At 43.2% G+C, this 11,564-nt stretch overlaps 1 long non-coding RNA gene across 1 annotated transcript in view; it reads right to left on the bottom strand.

The window, feature by feature from the left end:
- Positions 1-232: 232 nt before the first annotated feature.
- Positions 233-11,564, bottom strand: part of LOC137350449 (uncharacterized) — a 45,132-nt gene continuing 33,800 nt past the window's right edge. The window contains exon 3 of the long non-coding RNA XR_010969424.1: positions 233-1,108. This is a non-coding gene — a long non-coding RNA (uncharacterized lncRNA). The remainder of the gene's footprint in view (positions 1,109-11,564) is intronic.

The raw sequence follows: 11,564 nt of genomic DNA, 5'->3' as shown, positions 1-11,564 counted from the left end.
CAGAAATTGATGAAACCTGGTGGTGTTTGGTGGATCTCCCAGCTCCAAAACTTGAACAGAGACAGGGAATGAGGCCACCGTTCCCTTCTGCACCCCCTTTATCTTCTCCGACTTCGGAGCACCAAACCTACATGGTTCAAGTGGTGACTGAGGTAACTGCAGCAGCCCCGACAGTGTCTCTAGTTGAAATTAGCTAACTCAATCAAGAGTGGGAATCAAGCCTGAGATCCTCTGGTTCATATGGTTGAATGTCAGGTGAACGGCAGTGCCTTTACCACTAGACCATTGGGAGAACTTGACAAAATGCATTTCTAAATTAAAACGTGCAATTTGTTTTCAGCAGCTTAAAAAACACAGATTTAGTTTATTTTCACAATTCCCTGTCTGGTTTTTACACAAATGCACTGAGTTCCCATTGAGCCTTGAGGATAGAGTGTAATTAGTCTACAAAAGCAGACAGGTCAAATGGCTACTGATTGGGACAATCCGATTAATGTCATTTGAGAATTATAATAACTTAAATCTCTGGGAAGGAGAGGAACTTATTACACTGGGTTTTTAAAAATCCACAATATAAGTGATTATGTTTGTAAACAGTTTCAAAGCAGCTGTTTACAGAAGTTAAAGGAACTCGGTTATGAATTATAGTCATCTTTTTGATGAGGCATTATTAGAGGTCATGCTAGATTAACGCTGGTGTTTTGTAGAACCAATGCTTCTCTGGTCTCAAAATTCCTCGCGTTCGACCACAATGTTGCTCATCAACACATTTAGCCTTTAGATCCTTAACTATTTACAAACATCTCCCACTCCCCAAAAAATCTTATTCCCCGTGCTTGAATGGATCAGATTGTCGGACGGCTCTAATCTTGATTATCTCATGTTTTTTCATGCTTGTAGAGAAAGTGAATACATTTACAAAAGGTCAGGGATGAGTTCTGTTTGACTTGTGGGTTCTGGATTTCTTCGGTAAGTTGTATGGTCTGTTTAGTAGTGCAGTCTTCGGAAGGCAAGCCTGCTCTTGCTGCAGAGCCTCTGCTGGAAGCACAGCAGCTCAGTGAAGTGCTTGAAGACTCAATATCATCTGTCAAGCTGCTGTCTTCTAGATCTGGGGAGTAAAAAACACAATCACATGAATAAAAAGTTACTGTGCTGAGAATGTTTCAGGTTATTGAAGTGTTCTGGCTCAGTCTGGGTTCAACAAAATCCATAAGACAAACAAGCAGTTTCTCAATTGTATAAAATCCGTCATTCTTCAACTCAACCTAAATCGAAACAAATGTTACATTCTGTAGAAAAAAATTATTCCCTTATTGCTCAGGCTGTCAACACAGGCCAAACCCATGCATACGAGGTAGTCAATGTGACTGCATGGTGTCACAAGTGTTTCTGCCCCGACCTTTGAGGCCAGACTCCTTTTCTTAAAGATGGCCTTTTTGCACCTTCCCCATGCCCCGCACCATAATTCACTCCTCGCCAAGTGCACAAGTGACCTTACACACTACAAATTAGCAGCACTAGAACAGAACCGTGTGGGGCACTGCTCCCCACTTCCATCCCCACGGAGAAACTGCCCTTAACTCCTACTCTCCCCTCCCTCAGAACCAGTTTTTAATCCCATTTCATCCCCTTCCCCTAATTCCAAAAGTGTTAATCTTCTCCAATGGTCTCCTCTCTACTAACTTTTCCAAGGCATTCCGAATGTCCCTGTACACACGGCCACCATTATCTGTCACTTCAAAAGAACTCTATTGGGTTTTGTCGAGCACGATTTTCCTTTATGAAACCAGTGTTTCTGCTTCTAATTATTTTCTCACTTGGATATTTAGTAATTTTATCTTTAAAGATTCTAAACATTGACCTAGAAAATAAGAAATAGGAGCGGGTGTAGATTGTACGGCCCCTCGAGCCTCTCCACCATCCAATAAGATCATGGTTGATCTTCTACCTCAATCCATTTCCCACCCTATCCCCATTTCCCTTGTTTCCATTCGTGTCCAACACTCTACCAATCTCAGTCTTGAACATACTCACTCAACTAACATAGATGTTAAATTAACTGGGCTGCAATTATTCGGCTTAGTTCTGTCACCCTTTTCGAAGATGGATCTTACATTACCTCTGAATGAACACAATAAAAGTGTCAGTGCAAAGCTGAAACCACTTCACACTGATCGAAAATGCAGTCTAAATACACCCAAAATGGAAGAGGGAACTTCAGGATTTTGACCACAAGGACTTCATAATGGCTCCAGTTGATGTGAGGATTAGTGAAATAGATTCAGCAACACATTTGTGAATAAGATCTAGGGTTTTACAAAGAGGTGATGTAAAATACATACAGGTTTGACAAATCTATTTTGGAGATCTGTTAGCTGTACCTTGAGCTCACAGTTCTGTGTCCTCACCGTGCTTATCGTAACCTTGTCACTCTGCATGAGAGGGAGTCTCATGTAGGTGAGTTATCTCTTTTCCATTGGTTGTTTTGCCAATGCAAGCCACTTCACTCAGACTACAAAGCAAACAGATAACATATCCCCAGACATGTAGCTATTCAGCCTTACAGGTTATAAACATTGGGATTCTGAGGAATGCCATCTGGCCTATTCACAGGAACAAAGAACAAAGAACAGTACAGCACAGGAACAGGCCATTCGGCCCTCCAAGCCTGCGCCGATCTTGATGCCTGGCTAAACTAAAACCTTCTGCACTTCCGGGGCCCATATCCCTCTATTCCCATCCTATTCATGTATTTGTCAAGATGCCTCTTAAACGTCTCGATGGTACCTGCTTCCACCACCTCCCCTGGCAGCAAGTTCCAGGCACTCACCACCCTCGCACATCCCCTCTAAACTTTGCCCCTCTCATCTTAAACCTATGTCCCCTAGTAACTGACTCTTCCACCCTGGGAAAAAGCTTCTGACTATCCACTCTGTCCATGCCGTTTATAACTTTGTAAACCTCTATCATGTCGCCCCTCCACCTCCGTCGTTCCAGTGAAAACAATCCGAGTTTATCCAACCTCTCCTCATAGCTAATGCCCTCCAGACCAGGCAACATCCTGATAAACCTCTTCTGTACCCTCTCCAAAGCCTCCACATCCTTCTGGTAGTGTGGTGACCAGAATTGCATGCAATATTCTGTGGCCTAACTAAAGTTCTGTACAGCTGCAGCATGACTTGCCTATTTTTGTACTCTATGCCCCAACCGATGAAGGCAAGCATGCCATATGCCTTCTTGACTACCTTATCCACTTGCGTTGCCACTTTCAGTGACCTGTTGACCTGTACGCCCAGATCTCTCTGCCTGTCAATACTCCTAAGGGTTCTGCCATTTACTGTATACTTCCCACCTGCATTAGACCTTCCAAAATGCATTACCTCACATTTGTCTGAATTAAACTCCATCTGCATTTTCTCCGCCCAAGTCTCCAACCGATCTATATCCTGCTGTATCCTCTGACAATCCTCATCACTGTCCGCAGCTCCACCAATCTTTGTGTCGTCCGCAAACTTACTAATCAGACCAGCTACATTTTCCTCCAAATCATTTATATATACTGCAAACAGCAAAGGTCCCAGCACTGATCCCTGCGGAACACCACTAGTCACAGCCCTTCATTCAGAAAAGCACCCTTCCACTGCTACCGTCTGTCTTCTATGACCGAGCCAGTTCTGTATCCATCTTGCCAGCTCCCCTCTGATCCCGTGTGACTTCACCTGTTGTATCTGTCTGCCATGAGGGACCTTGTCAAAGGCTTTACTGAAGTCCATATAAATAACATCCACTGCCCTTCCTTCATCAATCATCTTTGTCACTTCCTCAAAAAACTCAATCAAATTAGTGAGACACGGCCGCCCCTTCACAAAACCATGCTGCCTCTCGCTAATAAGTTCGTTTGTTTCAAAATGGGAATAAATCTGTCCCGAAGAATCCTCTCTAATAATTTCCCTACCACTGACATAAGGCTCACCGGCCTATAATTTCCTGGATTATCCTTGCTACCCTTCTTAAACAAAGGAACAACATTGGCTATTCTCCAGTCCTCTGGGACCTCACCTGTAGCCAATGAGGATGCAAAGATTTCTGTCAAGGCCCCAGCAATTTCTTCCCTTGCCTCCCTCAGTATTCTGGGATAGATCCCATCAGGCCCTGGGGATTTATCTACCTTAATGCTTTGCAAGACACCCAACACCTCCTCCTTTTTGATAATGAGATGACTGAGACTATCTACACTCCCTTTCCTAGGCTCATCATCCACCAAGTCCTTCTCCTTGGTGAATACTGATGCAAAGTACCCATTTAGTACCTCGCCCATTTCCTCTGGCTCCACACATAGATTCCCTTCTCTGTCCTTGAATGGGCCAACCCTTTCCCTGGTTACCCTCTTGCTCTTTATATACGTGTAAAAAGCCTTGGGATTTTCCTTAATCCTGTTTGCCAATGACTTCTCATAACCCCTTTTAGCCCTCCTGACTCCTTGCTTAAGTTCCTTCCTACTGCATTTATATTCCTCAAGGGATTCGTCTGTTCCTTGCCTTCCAGCCCTTACAAATGCTTCCTTTTTCTTTTTGACGAGGCTCACAATATCCCGTGTTATCCAAGGTTCCCGAAACTTGCCAAACTTATCCTTCTTCCTCACAGGAACATGCTGGTCCTGGATTCTAATCAACTGACGTTTGAAAGACTCCCACATGTCAGATGTTGATTTACCCTCAAACAGCCGCCCCCAATCTAAATTCTTCAGTTCTTGCCTAATATTGTTATAATTAGCCTTCCCTCAATTTAGCACCTTCACCCGAGGACTACTCTTATTCTTATCCATAAGTACCTTAAAACTTATGGAATTATGGTCACTGTTCCCGAAATGCGCCCCTACTGAAACTTTGATCACCTGGCCGGGCTCATTCCCCAATACCAGGTCCAGTACGGTCCCATCCCTAGTTGGACTATCTACATATTGTTTCAAGAAGCCCTCCTGGATGCTCCTTACAAATTCTGCCCCATCCAAACCCCTAGCACTAAGTGAGTCCCAGTCAATATAGGGGAAGTTAAAATCACCCACCACGACAACCCTGTTACCTTTACATCTTTCCAAAATCTGTCTACATATCTGCTGGCTGTTGGGAGGCCTGTCGTAAACCCCCAACATCGTGACTGCACCCTTCCTATTCCTGAGCTCCACCCATATTGCCTCGCTGCATGACCCCTCCGAGGTGTCCTCCCGCAGTACAGCTGTGATATTCTCCTTAATGTAATGCAACTCCCCCACCCCTTTTACATCCCCCTCTATCCCGCCTGAAGCTTCTAAATCCTGGAACATTTAGCTGCCAATCCTGTCCTTCCCTCAACCAAGTCTCTGTAAAAGCAACAACATCATCGTTCCAAGTACTAATCCAAGCTCTAAGTTCATCTGCCTTCTGTTATACTTCTGGCATTGAAACAAATGCACTTCAGACCACCAGTCCCGCTGTTCTCCGCAACATCTCCCTGCCTGCTCTTCCTCTTAGCCTTCCTGGCCTTATATACTAGTTCCTCTTCATTTATTTCACTTGCTGTCCTACTGCTCTGGTTCCCACCCCCATGCCACACTAGTGTAAACCCTCCCGAGTGACACTAGCAAACCTCGCAGCCAGCTCATTGATGCAGAAAGAACTGCATCCCTCACTCCCACACTCTCCAACTGTTTCTTCAATGTTGCCAAGCTTTTTTATCTTCACTGCCCTATCTGGAAGTCTTTTCCACATGGCGATCACTATTTGTGTACGGAACACCTGACATCAGTCCTAATTTTGCTTTCTACCAGTTGAACCTGTGTGTCTTGGTTTGCTAAAATAACTGGCACTAGCCTTCATGTCCTAGGCTGACACTCCAATTTCACTTTCACTGAGGAGCCTCCTAGTCTGTAGATGGAGAATATTACTGCTGGGCACTTACGGGTTCAAACCCACATCATGTTGTTTTGTTGCAGCATCAACTATTGCATTATATATAACTTTACAAATAGCATTTCAATTATTTTATCCAATCATTGTTTTTTTTAACTTTTTCTCCTCCTCTGGTTGTTGAGTCCTCACTGGGATTATGATCCATGGGTTCGGTCAGCCCTCTAGAACATTCTTCATGTGTGAGCTGAGAGAGCCATTGTTGACAGGCTGCTTGGAGCTTAATCACAAGTTGAGCTTAATCTCTCCCTTGCCTCAGGTCCATCCCTGTGTAATTGACATCAAGTCACTGAATTGCTATTAGGAGGAGGAATCCTGGCTACGTTTTCCCATTCTTAAACTAAGGACACTGAGACTAAATGTGGTACATCAGCTCAGCACAAATCTGGGCAAATCTACCTTGGGGTTTCCGAGTTTCCATCATTCCATTGCCACGCCACATACACCCATTAAACCTTTAGGGGAGGTGGAACAACAAACAGCGGCAAAGAATTTTGATCCAGTTTCTCCAGTTGAATGTGTCCAGTGCATTTCTTTCTTTGTTTTAAAGAACATTTTTTCCTCAAGCCCCAAGAGAGTGGGAAAAGGAACTGGATTGTTATCTCACAACATTCTGTGCAGTTCAGTTCAGTCAAAACTCCGAATGGATGTGTTCTTTGAGATTTATGTCTTCTGGGAAAGCCATTCCCCCTCCCTCCTACCCTAAATGAAGAGGGAGCCCCTCTTATCTGTGCAGGGATAGGCACTGACATGTTGATGTTGCACCATGGACATTTGACAAAATTATTGACTCAGCCACAGACATGGAGGCAATTAATCTGTATATAAATTGTATAGCCAATCTGATGCCTTCAAAACACAGTCTGATTTAAAACATATTTCTCCCTGTAAATAAAGTAGCATACAAACATCAATGGAGAGCAGCACAAATGCATTAGCTAGCAAGCAAGCAATATAGTATGTAATGCCAATGCGAATTACTTCCATTGACAGAATAGAGCCAGCTACACCATGTCACGAGGCAGTAGATGGACCTTATCGATGACTTCTGTGGATTCACACTGTGTCAGGACTGCAAATTCATTCAATAAACCATGAAACCCAAGGAGATGATTGTTATTGTTTTTATTGAGGTGAGGCAATAGAAATATCAGCAGGAAAATGGACCATTTCTCATACTACTGATGTTCTTGTGTTCTTGTGTCTGTACAGAGTAGATAGGGAGAAACTGTTCCCATTGCTGGAAGGATCGACAACCAGAGGACACTGATTTAAGATGATTGACTAAAGAATCAATGGCAACATGAGGAAAAACTATTTTAAGCAGCGAGTAGTTAGGATCTGGAAGGCACTGCCTGAGAGTGCGGTGGAGGCAGGTTCAATCGAGGCCTTCAAAAGAGAATTGGATAATTATCTGAGGAGAAAAATTTGCAGGGCAATGGAGAAAAGGCAGGGGATTGAGACTAGGTGAGTTGCTCTTGCAGAGAGCTGGCATTGACACGATGGGCTGAATGGCCTCCTTCTGTGCTGTAACCAGTCACTGATTCGATGAGTTTATCATCTTAAAGCCCTGTTACATTTGCTCTTCCTTTTATCCATGTTAAAGACGAACATTTTTGATTTCTTTTGTTAAATACTGCTTACATGCTTACTTGCATGAATTTGTATTATTTATTCAGGTTGAATTGTCTTATTCAAAAAAATTATCTGTTTATTTATTTCTGTCTTATTTATTAATAACACCTAAGTACATTTATACACAATGATACACACAAATATATTCCAAAACCACACATACAGACACACACATTTATTCATAATGAGCCCATTGATGCACCCCCGGCTACAGTAAAATAGTGGTAATATTTACTGTACTAGTAATCCAGAGGCCTGGACTAATAATCTGGTGACAGTGATTTCAAATCCCAGCAATAATCTGGTGACAGTGATTTCAAATCCCAGTAATAATTTGGTGACAGTGATTTCAAGTCCTATCACCACATTTGCAGAATTTAAGTTCAGTTAATGAAATAAATCAGCAATAAATAGCTTGTACCAGTAATGGTGACAATGAAACAACTGGATTATTGGTTCACTGATGTTGTCAGGACAGGAAATCTGCTGTCCTCACCTGGTCTGGCCCATGTGTGACTTCAAACTCACAGCAATGTAGTTAACTTTTTACTGCTCTCTGAAATGCCTGAGCATACCGTTCATCTGTTTCAAATGAACAACAACAAGAAAAACTGCAAATCCACATGGGCTGCAGCTGTTCAGGAAGCCGGTTCAGCAGCAGCAGCTCAAGGGCAAGTCGGGATGGGCAGTAAATGTTGGCCTTGTAAACGATGTCCATATCTAATGAATGATCAATAAAACTCATCATTTACAGGATCACAGTTTCAATCACAGACATGTATAACATGATGTAGATTAGAAACATAATGAAAATACATTTACAACTGATACCGTCATAACTTCAGCACTCATTTCGTATATAAATGTGATACCCACATACACACACTGACAGTTTATATTGTCACAAGGTACTATTTGCAGTTCTAGGAAAAGTCTACACACCAGAGCTTTCCAAAGCCAAATGCTGCAGTTGTAGAAAATGTGAAATTAGGAAGGGAAATGTTCATAGAATCATAGAATAGTGAACAAAGAGACCATTTGGCCCATCGTGCCAGTGCTGTATATTTGGCAGTGTTCTCCAATTAGTCTAAGTGCGCTGCTTTTTCCTAAAAACATCTCAAAATGATACTCCCCTGTCCTGGCAATATAGCCACATGACATTCATTTTATGGAAACTTTGCATGTAAGTCAGCCAATGACCAGAAGAGGGCAGCATGAACCGCCATTGCAGCTGAACATATTGGGCTGAATTTTACCAGCCTCTCGATGTCATGGGTCACGGCAGGAGGGGGCCATAAAATTCTGCGGGAAGAGGCCCGCCTCGACCCCCGACTTCGGGAAAGGCCCGCCGCATATTACCAGCAGTGGGGGGACCTCGGTGCAGCCTCCCCCCTCCCCCCCTCCACCCACCCCCAGCCGCTTGGCAATGGGACCAAGTGTGAGATTCTGAAACCAGTTTTCAGGCTTCAAAATATGTTCAATGGGGAAGAAGAACAGTCAGAAGTCGTGGTCTATTTTGGAACCAATGACATGGGTAAGAAAAGGGTTGAGATCCTAGAATTAGAGTTTTAGGAGCTGGGAAGGAAGTTAAAGAGCAAGACCACAAAGGTTATAATATTTGGATTACTCCCATGTGTATTAGTGAGTATAGGAATAGTAGGATAATACAGGTTAATGCATGGCTGGAGAAATGGTGGATGAGGCAGGGCTACAGCTTCCAGGAACATTGTCACCACGTCTGGTGTTGATGTGACCTGCACAAGATGGACAGGACAAATGTCCTCGCAGTCACTTTAATTAATGCTTTGTGAAAGGATTTATACTAATTTGGCTGGGGGAGAGGCACAAGGATGAAGCATTAAAGAATAGATACAAGGTGCACCGAGGACTGAGAGAAACAAACAGCATTAGAATAAAGAATAGTTCAGAAACACAAGCCTCAAACAAGAGACAAATGCAAGTCAGACTGAGATAGGTTTAGAGTGCATGTTTGTAAATACTTGCAGCATGGTAAATAGGATTGGTGAGCTGCAGGTACAAGCAGTCACATGGGATTGTGATCCAGTGGCAATAACGGAGACATGGATCAAACAAGGGGAGGAATGGGAACTTAATATTCCTCACTGCGATGTATTCAAGAAAGATAGAGAAGAAAAATAGGCAGAGGATTGTGTGGGTGCAGCTGTATTGATCAAAGATACTGTTACAGCACTAGGAAGAGAAAATGTACTTGAGGGTTGAAAGGTAGAATCTATTTGTTTAGAATAATGCATCAACAGAGGAGTTATTCCACTGCTCAGTGTATATCCAGGCCACTAAATAGTAGGAAGTGGATAGAGGAGCAAATTTGTAGGCAAATTGTCGAAAGATGCAAGAACCTCTGAGTAATGCTAATGGGGATTTCAATTATCCGAATACAGGCTGGGAAAATAACTGTGTGAAGGGCAAAGAGGGAGAAGAATTCCTGGAATGTGTGTAAGAGAACTTTCTGAATCAGTATATTTCCATCCAATGGGGAAGGAGATGGTACTGGATCTAGATTTGGAGAATGAAGTCAGGTGAATGAAGTATGTTTCAGTCGGAGAGGATTGTGTGCAAGAATCATTAAAATATCATTCGTTTTAGAGTAGCTGTGAAAAAGGACTGTCTGTGTGGGTATAAGAACATAAGAAGTAGGAACAGCAGTAGGCCATTCAGCCCCTTGATCCTACTCCGCCATTCAATAAAATCATGGCTGATCTGATCGTGGTCTTAACTTCACTTTCCTGCCCCCTCATAACCCTTGGCTCCCTTGCAATCAAAAATCTGTCGAACTCAGCCTTGAATATATTTATTGACCCAGCCTCCACTGCTCGCTGGGAAAGAGAATTCCAAACGCTAATGACCTACTGAGAGAAGAAATTCCTCCTCATCACCATCTTCAATTGGAATCACCTTAATTTGAAACTGTGTGCCCTATTTCTACATTCCCCCATGAGAGGAAACATCCTCTCAGCATCTAGCCTGTCGAGCCCCCTCCGGATCTGATATGTTTCAATAAGATCACCTCTCATTCTTCTAAACTCCAATGAGTACAGGCCCAACCTGCTCAACCTTTCCTCATAAGACAAACCCCTCATCCGAGGAATCAGCCTAGTGAACCTTTTCTGAACTTTTTCTCCCCCCAAAAATATGCTTTATTCATAAAAATCTGTAAAAAAAAATGCATGACAAAACAGTTCAAAACAGCACCAAGTTGACATTCCAGAGATGTAGAGGAAAGGATAGCGAAGATGATTCTCGACAGGGGCGAGAGTAACAGGGTAGTTGTTATGGGGGACTTTAACTTTCCAAATATTGACTGGAAATACTATAGTTCGAGTACTTTAGATGGGTCTGTTTTTGTCCAGTGTGTGCAGGAGGGTTTTCTGACACAGTATGTAGACAGGCCAACCAGGGGCGATGCCACATTGGATTTGGTACTGGGTAATGAACCCGGCCAGGTGTTAGATTTAAATGTAGGTGAGCACTTTGGTGATAGTGATCACAATTCGGTTAGGTTTACCTTAGCGATGGGCAGGGACAGGTATATACCGCAGGGCAAGAATTATAGCTGGGGGAAAGGAAATTATGATGCGATTAGGCAAGATTTAGGATGCGTAGGATGGGGAAGGAAACTGCAGGGGATGGGAACAATCGAAATGTGGAGCTTATTCAAGGAGCAGCTACTGAGTGTCCTTGATAAGTATGTACCTGTCAGGGAAGGAGGAAGTTGTCGAGCGAGGGAGCCATGGTTTACTAAAGAAGTTGAAGCGCTTGTCAAAAGGAAGAAGAAGGCTTATGTTAGGATGAGACGTGAAGGCTCAGTTAGGGCGCTTGAGAGTTACAAGCTAGCCAGGAAGGATCTAAAGGGAGAGCTAAGAAGAACAAGGAGAGGACACGAGAAGTCATTGGCGGATAGGATCAAGGAAAACCCTAAGGCTTTCTATAGGTATATCAGGAATA

The sequence above is a fragment of the Heterodontus francisci genome, chromosome 35, assembly GCF_036365525.1.
Source record: "Heterodontus francisci isolate sHetFra1 chromosome 35, sHetFra1.hap1, whole genome shotgun sequence".
NCBI lineage: Eukaryota > Metazoa > Chordata > Chondrichthyes > Heterodontiformes > Heterodontidae > Heterodontus > Heterodontus francisci.
This window is presented reverse-complemented; position numbering and strand designations above follow the sequence as displayed.